General features: G+C 49.5%; 1 protein-coding gene and 1 long non-coding RNA gene across 5 annotated transcripts in view; both read right to left on the reverse strand.

Moving 5' to 3' along the window:
* LOC309488535 overlaps window positions 1-13,454 on the reverse strand; it is a 200,374-nt gene that overhangs the window by 74,272 nt on the left and 112,648 nt on the right. The window lies entirely within an intron of this gene.
* Window positions 1-13,454, reverse strand: part of LOC309488497 (calcium/calmodulin-dependent protein kinase type IV) — a 115,522-nt gene that overhangs the window by 31,694 nt on the left and 70,374 nt on the right. The window lies entirely within an intron of this gene.

A 13,454-nucleotide genomic window follows, 5' to 3' on the forward strand; every position in this document is an offset into this window, starting at 1 on the left:
ACCCAAAAATGACAATTCTGTCATTAATTACTCACCCTCAAACCTGTAAGACTTTCATCTTTGGAACGCAAATGGAAATCTTTTTGATGAAATCTGAGAGCTTTCGAACTCCCGAACAAAACTTTTACGGGATTGGTAAGACATGAGGGTGAGTAATTAATGTCATAATTTTTATTTTTGGGTGAACTACACCTTTAAGCATGTCAGAGGTTCTAATCCGCCCACGTATCGTTTTGTTTTTCTCATCAAAACCGAATATGTTAATCAGTGATTGTATATCAAGAGCAGGGACACATTTGTGTGCATTTTTGTTTTGTGATTTCACTGGAAAGAATAAAGAGTCTCCACAAAGGCCAATGTGCTCATCTGAGTGTGTGAAGACTGTGCACGAGCCACAAGAGAACATTGTATGCGTGCCACTGATAACAGCGGCAACTAGCAATCAGCTTGATTTAAAAAACAACACATTCCAGCACCTCTTATTTAGCAAACGAACAAAATGAATTCTCTGCTAGTTAACTGGAGATGTTTTATTCATATTAGGTATAGGTACAACTATGCCGCGAGTTGTTACAAAAAGTGGTGGGGACAATATCGACCCTGGCAAAAAGTGGTGGGGACATACCCTATTACGCCTATGAATGAAGAAAATAATCTAACAGAGGGTGAGTAAATGAACAGAATTTTCATTTTTGTGAGAGCTATCCCTTTAAGACATTGGGCCCTATTTTAACGATCTGAAACGCAAGTATCAAGCGCGAAACGCAAGTAACTTTGTGGGCGGGTCTCGGGCGCTGTTGCTATTATACCGGCGGGATAAATGACTCTTGCGCCCGACGCAAATCTAAAATGGGTTGGTCTGAAGTAGCTTCATTATTCATAGGTGTGGTTTGGGCGTAACGTGAAATAAACCAATCAGAGCGTCATCTCACATTCCCTTTAAGAGCAGGCGCGCTTGTTCTAAAGCGGATTCCTATTATAACGGCGGATTTGCCAGGCGCGGGCCGGCAGCGGTTCACAGCCGAGGAGACCGATGTTCTCGTCAGGGCCGTAAAACACAGAGAAGTGACGTTGGGGATGGAGAAACACACCCAAATTAACTTCGGTTAAACAGGCGTGTGATAATTTGGGTAAATGTGTAAGCTAGATGTATGCTTTTATAATAAACTATCTATCTATCTATCTATCTATCTATCTATCTATCTATCTATCTATCTATCCATCTATCTATCGTAATAATGTATGATTTGTAAAAATGAAAACTGCTGCTTCTGTGTAGATGAGAGAATCAAAGTGTATGCGCGTTGTGCACACGCTACATTGATTATGGCCAAGCATGCGCCCTTAAAATAGCATATGAATAACATGCGCAACGCGCCACTGACTTTAAACTAGTTCCCTTTCAAGGGAACTCGCGTTGCGTCGAATTGACGCTATGGGGAACGCTTTGCGTGATGACATCTTGAAGCACATGTAAAATCAGTCCAATGGTGTGGCGGAACGTCAGAGGCGGGTGACGTCACGTACCAGGAAGCTATAAAAGCCGGCCCGAAACAGAAAACGAAAGCTTTCTGAGTCTTCAGTTGCGCTCTGTGTGAAATCTGTCTGTATATTTGGTGTTGTCTGTCTATATCATATATATATATATATATATATATATTCAGTATGGCGAGCAAACAGCAGTTTAGAGTGTGTGTCCATCCCTGCCCGCGTTATTTAACGGGAGGTGATACTCACACTCTTTGTGTTGTTTGTTTGGGTGAGGAGCATGCCCAGTCAGCACTCGAGGGTGGTGACTGTGTGCATTGCGAGGCGCTTCCATTGCGTACGCTCCGATCCCGCTTGGCTCGGTTCAATCCCGATCGCGTTCCCCAGGGCTTGGGTCCCGCCGCTGCCGAGGCACGGCGTCGATCTCAGACCTGGGGTTCACAAATGGATTTATCAGTGGATGTTGAGACGGGCTCTGCCTTATCTCAGCCTCCTTCTGATAGATCCAGTGCCTCTCATCAGGGTGTAGAAGCACGCGTTGCGGTTTCTTCCCCCCCGATGGAGGCACCAATACTGCAATTTTCCAGCTCTGAGGAGTTGGACGTTGTTAGTATTGACGCTGAGTCTGAGGATTCGCCACCTCAGTCATGCGTTTGAGGAATTGCTTGACGTTATCACTAGAGCGGTCGAGCGATTATCTATTGAGTGGCCAGAAGATAGGCAGGGCGCTCGTTCGAAAAGCAAGCTCGACGAGCGTTTCCTGCCATCTCGTGCACAGCCTCAGCGCAGAAGCCTTCCGTTTTTCCCCGATCTCCACACCGAGGTGTCGAGATCGTGGGGGAAACCAGTGTCATATCGAGTGTATACAGCACAAACATCACACTATTCATCCATTCACAATTATAAAGAGCATGGTTATGGGGAAATGCCGAAGGTGGAAGAGACGCTTGCGAGCTATCTCTCTCCAGCAACGGCATCTTCTCTGAAGGCTCCTGCACTTCCATCCAAGCCAGTAAAATTTACATCTTCTCTGGTTCATAAAGCTTATGCCGCCGCCGGCCAAGATGCAGCGTGTTTACATACAATGTCTATAATGCAAGCTTACCAGGCTGAATTATTGGGTGATTCTGAAGAGGGCGGGGGTATTAGTGCTGATACTGTGTCTGAACTGCGTGGAGCCACAGATTTGTCTCTCAGGGCCACCAAGGAGACGGCTAAATCCATCGGCCGCTCTATGGCAGCCCTGGTGGCCACTGAGAGGCATCTGTGGCTCAACTTAAGTGACATAAAGGACAAAGAAAAACATGTTCGTTTAGATGCACCAGTATCCACTCAAGGGTTATTTGGAGATGCAGTTAACAGTGCTGTAGCTAAATCACAAGAAGCTTCAAAACAGGCAGCTGCACTTCAGAAACTTCTCCCCTGCCGTTCTTTCATTGAGGCTGCTGAGCGGGAGCAGCCTCACTCATCTAAAAAGAGCGCTGAGCACCGTGCCACTCAGAAACAGAGCGTTTCCTCCCGTGCTCCCCCACAAAAATCTCGGGGACACGGAGGGCGCTCTCAAACCCAGCAGTCTTCGAGGGGTAAAACGGATCTGCGGACCGTTATTACCACCAAGAAGGCTGCTGGGAAAAAGTCCTGATGTCTGAGGGCTCAGGACAAATGAGGGTAGTCCCCCCCGAAGCAGAGCGGTTAACACCTCTTTTCACGGTGCCCGTCTCTCTTCGGTGCCCTCAGGGGACCGTTCTGCCAACCCTGCCGCCTCCGGTGCTACAGGGCGCAGCGGTCTCCGGCGAGCACATATCTCAAGGTCCACCCAGAAACGTAGTGGCCTCGGGATGCCCGCCCCCTCTGAGGAGGGTGTTAGAGCAGTCTGTTCAGTCGTTCCCTGCCGGTGCGCCGTTACAGGGCGACGAACCGACTACTCAACAGCAGGAGAAAAATACGGTGCCCGTCTCTCGTTGGTGCCCTCAGGGGACCGTTCTGCCAACCCTGCCGCCTCCGGTGTTACAGGGCGCAGCGGTCTCCGGCGAGCACATATCTCAAGGTCCACCCGGAAACGTAGTGGCCTCGGGATGCCCGCCCCCTCTGAGGAGGGTGCTAGAGCAGTCTGTTCGGTCGTTCCCTGCCGGTGCGCCGTTACAGGGCGACGAACCGACTACTCAACAGCAACAAAATCCAGGAACCAGTCTCGAGAGGCTGGTACCTCTAGTAGAATCTTTGACAGCGTGGAAGCTACTGTCAAATGTTTCTCGTTGGGTCCTGCAGACCGTGGAAAAAGGGTATCAGATACAATTCAAGTAACGCCCACCGCGGTTTATGGGGGTCCTGCCCACAGTGGTGGGCCCCGAGCAGGTTCTGGTTATGGAACAGGAAGTAAACACTCTGTTAGAGAAAGGGGCCATGGAATATGTACCTCCCTCCAACAGGGAAACCGGGTTTTACAGCCGGTACTTCATAGTTCCAAAGAAGGACGGGGGATTGCGTCCCATTTTAGATCTTCGAGTTCTGTATGAGTCAGTCATGCAGCTCAAGTTCAAAATGTTAACATTGAGATAATCGTGCCACAGATCAGGTCTGAGGACTGGTTTGTCACGATAGACCTCAAGGACGCATATTTCCATCCGTCCGTGTCATTGGAAGTTCCTGAGGTTTGCTTTCGGGGGCAAAGCATACCAATATCGAGTTCTTCCATTCGGCCTGGCTTTATCACCCCGCACTTTCACCAAATGCGTGGATGCAGCTCTGGCGCCTCTGCGCCTCCGGGGTATTCGCATCACGAACTACATCGACGATTGGTTGATTTTAGCTCAGTCGCATCAGATGGCGGTTCAACATCGAGATGTTGTTCTCGCCCATATGAAAGAGTTGGGGTTACGGCTGAATGCCAAGAAGAGTGTGCTTTCTCCATTTAGAGGACCACTTTTTTAGGCGTGGTTTGGGATTCAGTGTCGATGCAGGTGCGCCTGTCACCGCCACGCATAGATTCCATCCTGGCAGCTGTAAAAAGTGTAAAGCTAGGCCAGCTACTCACTGTCAAACAGTTCCAGAGACTGTTGGGTTTCATGGCAGCAGCTTCCAACGGGATACCTTTTGGACTGTTGCACATGAGGCCCCTGCAGTGGTGGCTCAGGACCAGGGGGTTTCCCCGAGGGGCAACCCATTTCGCACAATCAAGGTCACGCGGTGATGCCTACGTGCCTTGGTTATGTGGAAGAAACCTTGGTTCCTGTCCCAGGGCCCAGTGCTGGGAGCTCCTTGTCGTCGCAAACTGCTAACGACGGATGCTTCCCTCACGGGTTGGGGAGCGATCCTAGAGGGTCGCTCATCTCAAGGTCTGTGGGAAGACCATCATCGTTCCTGGCATATCTATCGCCTAGAGATGTTAGCTGTCTTCCGGGCTCTGAGGAGCTTTATCACAGGTCTCAGGGGACACCATGTGTTAGTGCATACGGACAACGCGTCGGTAGTCGCCTATATCAACCACCAAGGGGGTTTGCGCTCGCGCCCATTATCCAATCTGGCACGCCATATCCTCTTGTGGTCCCAGGGGAAGTTGCTGTCACTCAGAGCAGCCTACATCCCCGGGGTTCAGAATATAGGAGCAGACACTCTGTCGAGACAGGGGCCGAGGCCCGGGGAATGGAGGCTCCACCCCCGAGGTGGTGGAGCTGATATGGACGGAGTTTTGCCAAGTATAAGTGGATCTGTTTGCGTCTCGAGAGACGTCTCACTGTCCACTTTGGTTCTCCCTCACGCATCCAGCTCCTCTGGGACTGGATGCTATGGTACAGACGTGGCCGAGGCTACGTCTGTACGCCTTTCCCCCAGTTGCTCTGCTCCCGGGAGTTCTGGAGAGAGTTCGCAGGGACCGCGTTTGCCTGCTTCTTATAGCCCCGCGCTGGCCGGGCAGAGTATGGTTTCCCGATCTTGTGTCCCTCCTCGACGGGCATCCTCTGGAGCTACCCGTCAGGAGGGACCTTCTGTCCCAAGCAGGGGGCTTGATTTTCCCCCCCGACTGGAACTGTGGAACCTGTGGGCTTGGCCTCTGAGGGGGCCCAGCTCATAGAGTCAGGTCTCTCAACTGAGGTTGTTGAGACCATTCTACAGTCCAGAGCTCCCTCCACGAGGAAACTTTATGCCCTGAACTGGAGAGTATTCACCTCTTTGTGTAGTGACCGTCGGTTGGATCCAGTCAACTGCCCAATTGGTACAGTTCTGGAGTTCCTGCAGGACCGGTTCACTGCAGGTCTGACCCCGTCCACTTTAAAGGTTTATGTGGCGGCCGTAGGTGCTTACCACAGTCCTTTGGGTGGAATGTCTGTGGGGAAAGACCCTTTGGTATCTCGTTTCCCTCGTGGCACTTGGAGGCCTTCGGTCCTCCTCCCTTTCGAAATCGGACCAGGAGGCGAATAATTTGCTTTGCCCTGTTCGGGCGTTAGACGCATATGTCCACAGAGCTGCCCTGTGGCGGAAAAGCGATCAATTGTTTGTATGCTTTGGGTCCCCTAACAAGGGAGGTCCAGTGTCTAAGCAAAGGATGAGCAAGTGGGTGGTTGAGACTATCTCACTTGTTTATGAGGCGGCTGGGCAGCCTTCTCCTTGGGCTGTCCGGTCGCACTCTACTAGGAGTATGGCGGCCTCTAAGGCCCTTATATCAGGAGTATCTTTACAGGACGTTTGTGATGCGGCAGGCTGGTCCTCACCGCACACCTTCGTCAGGTTCTACTCTTTAGACCTAGACTCTACTCCAGGGTCTCAGGTTTTGTCTTCCCAGTGCTGCGCAATTGATTTCACACAGGACAGACATTTGTAGCTATGGTGGCGTTGGTATAGACGTTCCCCATAGCGTCAATTCGACGCAATGCGAGTTCCCTTGAAAGGGAACGCCTCGGTTACGACTGTAACCTCGGTTCCCTGAAGAGGGAACGAGCGTTGCGTCACCTTGCCATATCTCCTTCATGCCTGTCAGCACGACTTCAGACTCTACGAAGCTTTCGTTTTCTGTTTCGGGCCGGCTTTTATAGCTTCCTGGTACGTGACGTCACCCGCCTCTGACGTTCCGCCACACCATTGGACTGATTTTACATGTGCTTCAAGACGTCATCACGCAAAGCGTTCCTCATAGCGTCAATTCGACGCAACGCTCGTTCCCTCTTCAGGGAACCGAGGTTACAGTCGTAACCGAGGCGTTTTTTTCGTTCAGTGGCGGAATTGTTTTCTAAACCTGTAAAATAGCATGAGGGAACGTTTGCGCCGGAACACGCCTCCTCTTTGCGCTGAACCGCCCCCGGGAGCGCAAGTGTATTTCTTAGTTAACCAACGTGCTTCTGTGGAGGGAAAAGTCCGCTTTGCGCGGGTGCAAAATAGGAATGGTACATGCGTCGGTGTACAAAGTCAATTGCGCTGGGTGCAAGATAGGGCCCATAGTTTCATAGGTGAATTTCAATGGAATTTGCAGCAATTCACTAAATCATAGAAGGACCATCATGGATTAACTGGATAGACAGTAATGACAGGCAATATGATTGAGGCAACATGGAAAAATTCAGAGAGTAATCAAAATGTCTGCAAAGCTCCCACCACCCCTCATTTAGCTACTCTAATAGGTGATTTGTTATGGTTATTACCTTCATTAGAACTAGAATCTAGAAGCATGTTTGTGTGTCTGACTCTGTGTGACATCTTCGGTTCTCTGAAGTCCTGATGGAGCGTAGGTGGGGAAGATGAGTTCACTGAGGCAGTCTGGTGCAGTTCTATGTTAAAACAGCAGTCACAGGGCAGTGAAGGCAGAGACAGACTCTGTATTCAGTGTCTCCGCACTTCACAGTGATAGTTCAAAAAAAAAACAAAAAAACTCTGTCATCGTTTACAAGCCTGTATGACATTCTTTCTTGTGTAATAGAAAATGATTTTTTAAAGAATTTCCTGGTTTCTCTTTTTCATGCAGTCACAATGAATGGTTACTGAGACTTTCAACCTTTAAAAAGAATGAAATTGCATTAGGGTTCTGTCTTCTGAAGTCATATATTGGTCATGAGTAACAGACTGAAATGTAAGTTGTCATTCATTGATAAGTTTCCCTCCATATAGTTGTTAAAGACACAATGTAATGAAACTAGCGACATAACTTTTCTTTCGTATTGTAACATACATTCGAGTGAAACAAATTGTTGAAAAAAACTGTAGTTGGTTCTATTTGTCAATTGTTCATTGGATGAAGGCAGATCTAAATGCAAGTTTGCAATTGATTGTAAGAAAGATGTAGAGAAATACTTTCACCGGAAGACCGAGTTGAACTTTTAATGAAAAATGTTTAGGTTAAAGAGATTTTTTAAATGGACACATGCATGGATGAATTGTTCACAATAAGACCAATAACAAGCATTAAGAAAATAATGTGCATTTTCATTTCATGCTGACTTTAATGGCGGAATAATTTAATCACAGATTTGAAAAAGTCAGTTTGTAGAAAATCTAAGTTTGAAGTGACATGACAAAATTATGACAGAATTTACGTTTTTAGCCAAACTATTCCTTTAACAAATCATTTCTGGGCTCCAGATTTCACTCCAATTTCAAATTGGAGACTGCCTCTGCCTGAACATTTAAAACCTTCTGTGTACCTTGAAGAGGTTTTTCTAGCACTCTGTTAAGATCATGGGGTCGTTCCCCATTATCGAATAAGTGCGAGGATGACTCATTCGATGTGAGGCCGTGGTAATTAATGTTGTGTGCATAGGCACAAGACAGATGTTGTTCCTTTAGCACAATTCCAAAAATATCAAAGTGCATCACGACAGGTGAGGAGACAATGGTGTAAGGTTGAAAATATTCAAAGATATTTGAAAATGAACAAAGACAATTGCTTTTACTGTTTCAACCACCCTCTTTCTACCCCAAGGACCATCTGGAATTCCTAAAGGCAGAGGTGTTGATAGTGCTCAAGGCCTGTAGGCCAAGATGTGTACACATCGGGTGTCTTCTAATGTTTCACATTTGGGTTACAGTCACATGGTCAAGGAGGGGATAAAAGAATATTGCAACTGTTGCTCTGTCTCTTTTATTCTCTGGCTCTTCTCTTCGCTGGGGGTTCTTTTTTTCTGTCTTTTCACTGGCTCTTCTTTGCTCTAGCTCTTTCTCTCTTCTTTTTCTAAAGCCTCTCTCCTTCTCTCTCTCTCTTTCTCTCTCTCTTTCTCTCTCTCTCTCTCTCTCTCTCTCTCTCTCTCTCTGGTAACATTTTAGATATATGCTGGGTACGATTAATGGTATATTTTTATCATCTCATACATCTATTTTGTAACTATTTAACGGCCCCGTTTACACGAAGGGAAGACGCAGATATTTCCCTGCGGTTTGGCCTCTCATTTACACGAAAACCCAGTTTTTATCACAGAAAACGATTATTTCTAAAAACTCCGGCCAAAGTGGAGATTTCTGATAACGCCGGTTATGTGTTGCCGTGTCAACTGGGAGAAACAGGGTTTTAGGTTCTCAAACGTCACATTATGTGCCAGAAAATGCTGAACGTCATGTGAGCGCCCTATGTTTACAGTTTGTTTGGCCACTGATCATGAATGCTGTTAAGGTGGTACTCATTTTTACTTTTTGCCTGTTTGCATTTGCAAATATAACTACTCTACTATATCGAGGAGCAGAGGCGAAGGAGTGCACGGAGGTCAGCATTTTTACTGCAGCTTTCCCTTCCAAGACGTAGGTATATTTGTTGTTTTGAATTCCCACACTGAATTGCATTCTGCATTAGGGAGAGTGAGGGTGAGTACTAGCTTGCTGTGAGGCTATGTACAAAGTGTTTGCTGTACTATTGTTGAAAGCTAGAAGCATTGTGCTATTTTTATTTATTTTTGATTATTTTGTTTTCTTGACTTCTGAGTTAATATATAAATAAACTTTATTCTATTTTTGGAACAATTGAGCTCTGGTAACCGTCTTTTCCACCTCCACCATCTAAAGCCAGTGAGCCTACACATCCCAGTACTTGGGGTGACACTCGGTACCTCACATTTGGTGGCAGCGGTGGGATGGTACGCTGACCGACACTGGCTAATAGAGGAGGAAAACGGCGCCAGTCCCGGGGGAGAATGGCATATCGGCGGCTAGCCAAAGGTGACCCGGAGGAGGTTGAGAAGGAGACAGATGAACTCCCAGATGGCGATGCTGGGGCCCAAGCATTGGGCGGAGACCAGACAGAGGGGACTGATCTAGCAACCTTGCGTCATCTCCTTGAGAAGACTCTGCAGACACATGAGAGGGAGGCGTATAAGCAGGAGCAGCGCTGGAGGAGTGTGCAGATACAGCTGAACCAGTTAAGGGATGGTGTGGAGGCAGAGAGGAGGCATCCGCCTACAGCTCCACCAGGGCCTCAACCAGGAGCGCCAGTTCAGCCGGCAGCACAAGCACCAGCACCAGCACCGGCACCAGCAGCTCCAGTTCCGGCTCCGATTCAAGCTCCAGTGGCGCCGGTGGCACCAGCAGTACCTGCAGCTCCAGCGGCCTGGGCCAGATCGGCCATTCCAAGGTTCGAGGAAGGGGACGACATCGAACAGTACCTCACCACGTTCGAGCGGCTGGCCACAGCTTACCGCTGGCCTATAGAGGACTGGGCAGTGTTTCTGGTGCCATACCTCACTGGGAAGGCCCGCAGCGCCTATGTGGCCATGGGTATGGACCGGTCGATGGAGTACGACAGTGTGAAGGAGGCAATACTGCACAAGTATGAAATCAACGAGGAGGTGTACCGGAGGAGGCTCCGTGAACCGGATGTCAGGCCAGGAGAGACCCCCGGTGAGCTGTACACCCGCCTCGGGGATTTATTTCAGAAGTGGATTAGGCCGGCAAATAAGTCGGTTGAAGAGATCGCCGAGATGCTCATAATGGAACAGTACCTCCGCACTCTGACACCGGACATTCGAGTCTGGGTGAAGGAGCACAATCCCCAGAATGGTCAGAGGGTGGCGGAGCTGGTGGAGAACTTCATGGCGGCCCGACAGGGCCACAAACACTTCCGTCTGGAGTCACAGCCAAGACCAGCAGCCCGTGGTAGGTCTGAGGGCTTTGGTCAGGAGAGTGGTGCAAAGGCTAGTGAGCCCAGTAGAATGCCTGTCCATAACTATTTTGTCCCAACCAAGCCCAGAGATAGCCTAGAGCCAAGAACCGTAGGTCCGGTGGTATGCTATTTTTGTGGTCAGGAAGGACATATAAAGCCTGAATGCCCGAACAGGAAGCCCAAGCACTCCAGTCATAGCTGTATTCCCCATCCAGAAGAGGGCGATATAGGTTTTAAGGGAAGGCTACAGACAATGCCGGTCCTAGTTAATGGGAAAGATGCTACTGCCCTGCTAGACACCGGAAGTACCCAAACACTTGTGCAGCCCCACCTAGTGGAGAAGAGGGACTTTGTGCAGGGTAGGAAGCTGAAGGTTCTGTGTGTCAATGGGGATGAACATGAGTATCCGAAAGCCGAAGTATACCTATATATTAGAGGCCAGACATACCAGATGATGGTTGGTGTGGTAGAGAGGCTGAGCCATCCTGTTGTAATAGGTCAGGACATTATTGTGCTACCAGAATTAGTGCAGTCCAGCAGGCCAGTAAATATGGTCATTACTCGATCCCAGAGCCAAGCGCAGGACCCTGAGAAAGAGGAGACAGATGAGTCCACTGAGCCAAATAACCTGTCAGAGTTGCCTTTTCCAGAGGGGGAGAATACCCTTCCAGCCAAAACAAGGTGCCGGAAGACCAGAAGACAGCGGAGGCAGGCTAGGCTAGTGGGCGCCATGGAGAGAAATGAAGAGCTACAACTTACCCAGCCAGTGGATGATTGGGGTGAGGTCCCAGATAATTTTGAGCAGCTGCAGAGAGAGGACCCCACTTTGCAGAAAGTGTATGACAGGGTCACACAAGTAGATGGTATGTCCACTGAGATGCCTACTTCACTGTCTGGAGAAGGCTACGTATTGAAAGAGGGATTGCTTTACCATGAGCCAGGAGAGGGCAGGGCAGAGCAGCTGGTGGTTCCTAGGCAGTTGAGGGAAAGGGTGTTAGCCATGGGGCATACCATCCCTTGCGCAGGTCACTTGGGCAACACCAAAAGCTATGAGCGTATTGCAGCCAGGTTCTATTGGCCAGGGCTTTATAGTGAGGTGCAGCAATACTGTAAATCCTGTCCCGAGTGCCAGTTCACCAGCAAAAGGAAAACTAGCCCTTACCCCCTTCAGCCACTGCCGATCATAGAAGTTCCCTTCTCTCGCATAGCCATGGACATTGTAGGGCCCCTGGAAAGAACCCAAACAGGGTTCAAATACATTTGAGTCATTTGTGACTATGCTACCCGCTACCCTGAGGCGTTTCCTTTGCGCAAGGTTAGGGCTTGTCCAATTGCACAGGCCCTGTTGCAGCTATTTTCTAGGGTAGGCATTCCCCAGGAAGTTCTAACCGATCAGGGCACCGCCTTCCTGTCAAAGACATTAAAACAGGTGTATAGCTTGCTAGGCATCAAAGGCATCTGGACTACCCCATACCACCCTCAGACAGACGGGCTGGTTGAACGCTATAACCAGACTTTAAAGGGCATGTTGAGGAAGTTTGTAGCGGCCAATGGTAAAGACTGGGACCGCTGGTTGCCTTACTTGCTCTTTGCCTACCGGGAGGTCCCCCAGGCCTCCACCGGCTTCTCGCCGTTTGAACTTCTGTATGGAAGCCTTTGGATGTCCTGAGAGAGGCCTGGGAGGGACCTCAGACCCCCAAGTCCCACAGCGTCCTCATGCATATCCTCAAAATGAGGGACAAGATGGAGGAAATGACCGAACTGGTGCGGGCTAACCTGGAACAGGCCCAAACGCACCAGAAGGCCTGGTATGACAAGGCTGCCAGGCAGAGGCACCTCAACCCGGGGCAGAAAGTTTTGCTTCTTCTGCCCACCTCGGAAAACAAACTGCTTGCTAGGTGGCAGGGTCCGTACGAGGTGGTGCGGAAAATGGGTCCGGCCACCTATGAAATTGACCTTCCTGGGAGAAGAAAACCTAGACAGACCTATCATGTCAACCTCCTGAAAGAATGGCATGAGCGGGCCGTACAGCCAGGATTACAACTCTGGGTGCAGGCGGTGATGGAGGAAGAGGAGAGTCCCGAGCAATTCTTCCCCACCAGTCAGCCAGCATCTACCCTGGAGGTATCCCACTTGACCTTCCACCAGCAGAGGGAGCTAGAAGGAATCATCCCTCATGACCTATTTCAGGAAAAGCTGGGATTTACTTCTGTGGTGGAACACTCCATTCCACTCAAAGACACTACCCCAATACGCCAAAGGATGTACCGGGTTCTTGAGCGTCTTCTGCCGTCTCTCAAAGCCGAGGTGGAGGAGATGCTGGCCTTGGGGTGATTGAGCGCTCTTCCAGTGAGTGGAGTAATCCTGTGGTGCTAGTGCCCAAGAAGGATGGCACTATGCGCTTTTGTATTGACTTTCGGCGGGTGAATGCCCAGTCCCACTTTGACGCTTACCCCATCTAGGCTCGAGGACTTGATCGAGCGCCTCGGCAAAGCATCCTTCATCACTACCTTGGATTTATGCAAGGGATACTGGCAGGTGTCTTTGGCCAGGGCAGACAGGCCGTACACTGCATTCCGGACCCCACAGGGTCTGTTCCAGTTTGTGGTAATGCCATTTGGCCTGCAGGGGGCGCGTGTTGGCAGGTACAGACTCTTTTGCTGCTGCATACCTGGATGGCATAGTGGTGTACAGCGCCACGTGGGGGGAGCATCACCGTCATCTAGGTGAGATATTGCAGCGCATTCAGCGAGCGGGCCTGACCATCCACCCAAAAAAGTGTACCATAGCCCAAGAGGAGGTCAAATACCTTGGCCATGTTCTGGGTCGTGGTGTGATCCGGCCGCAAAAGGACAAAGTCGAGGCAGTACAGGACTGTCCAAGGCCCCAGACAAAGAAG

The sequence above is a fragment of the Leuciscus leuciscus genome (assembly GCF_965113295.1).
Source record: "Leuciscus leuciscus genome assembly, chromosome: 23".
NCBI lineage: Eukaryota > Metazoa > Chordata > Actinopteri > Cypriniformes > Leuciscidae > Leuciscus > Leuciscus leuciscus.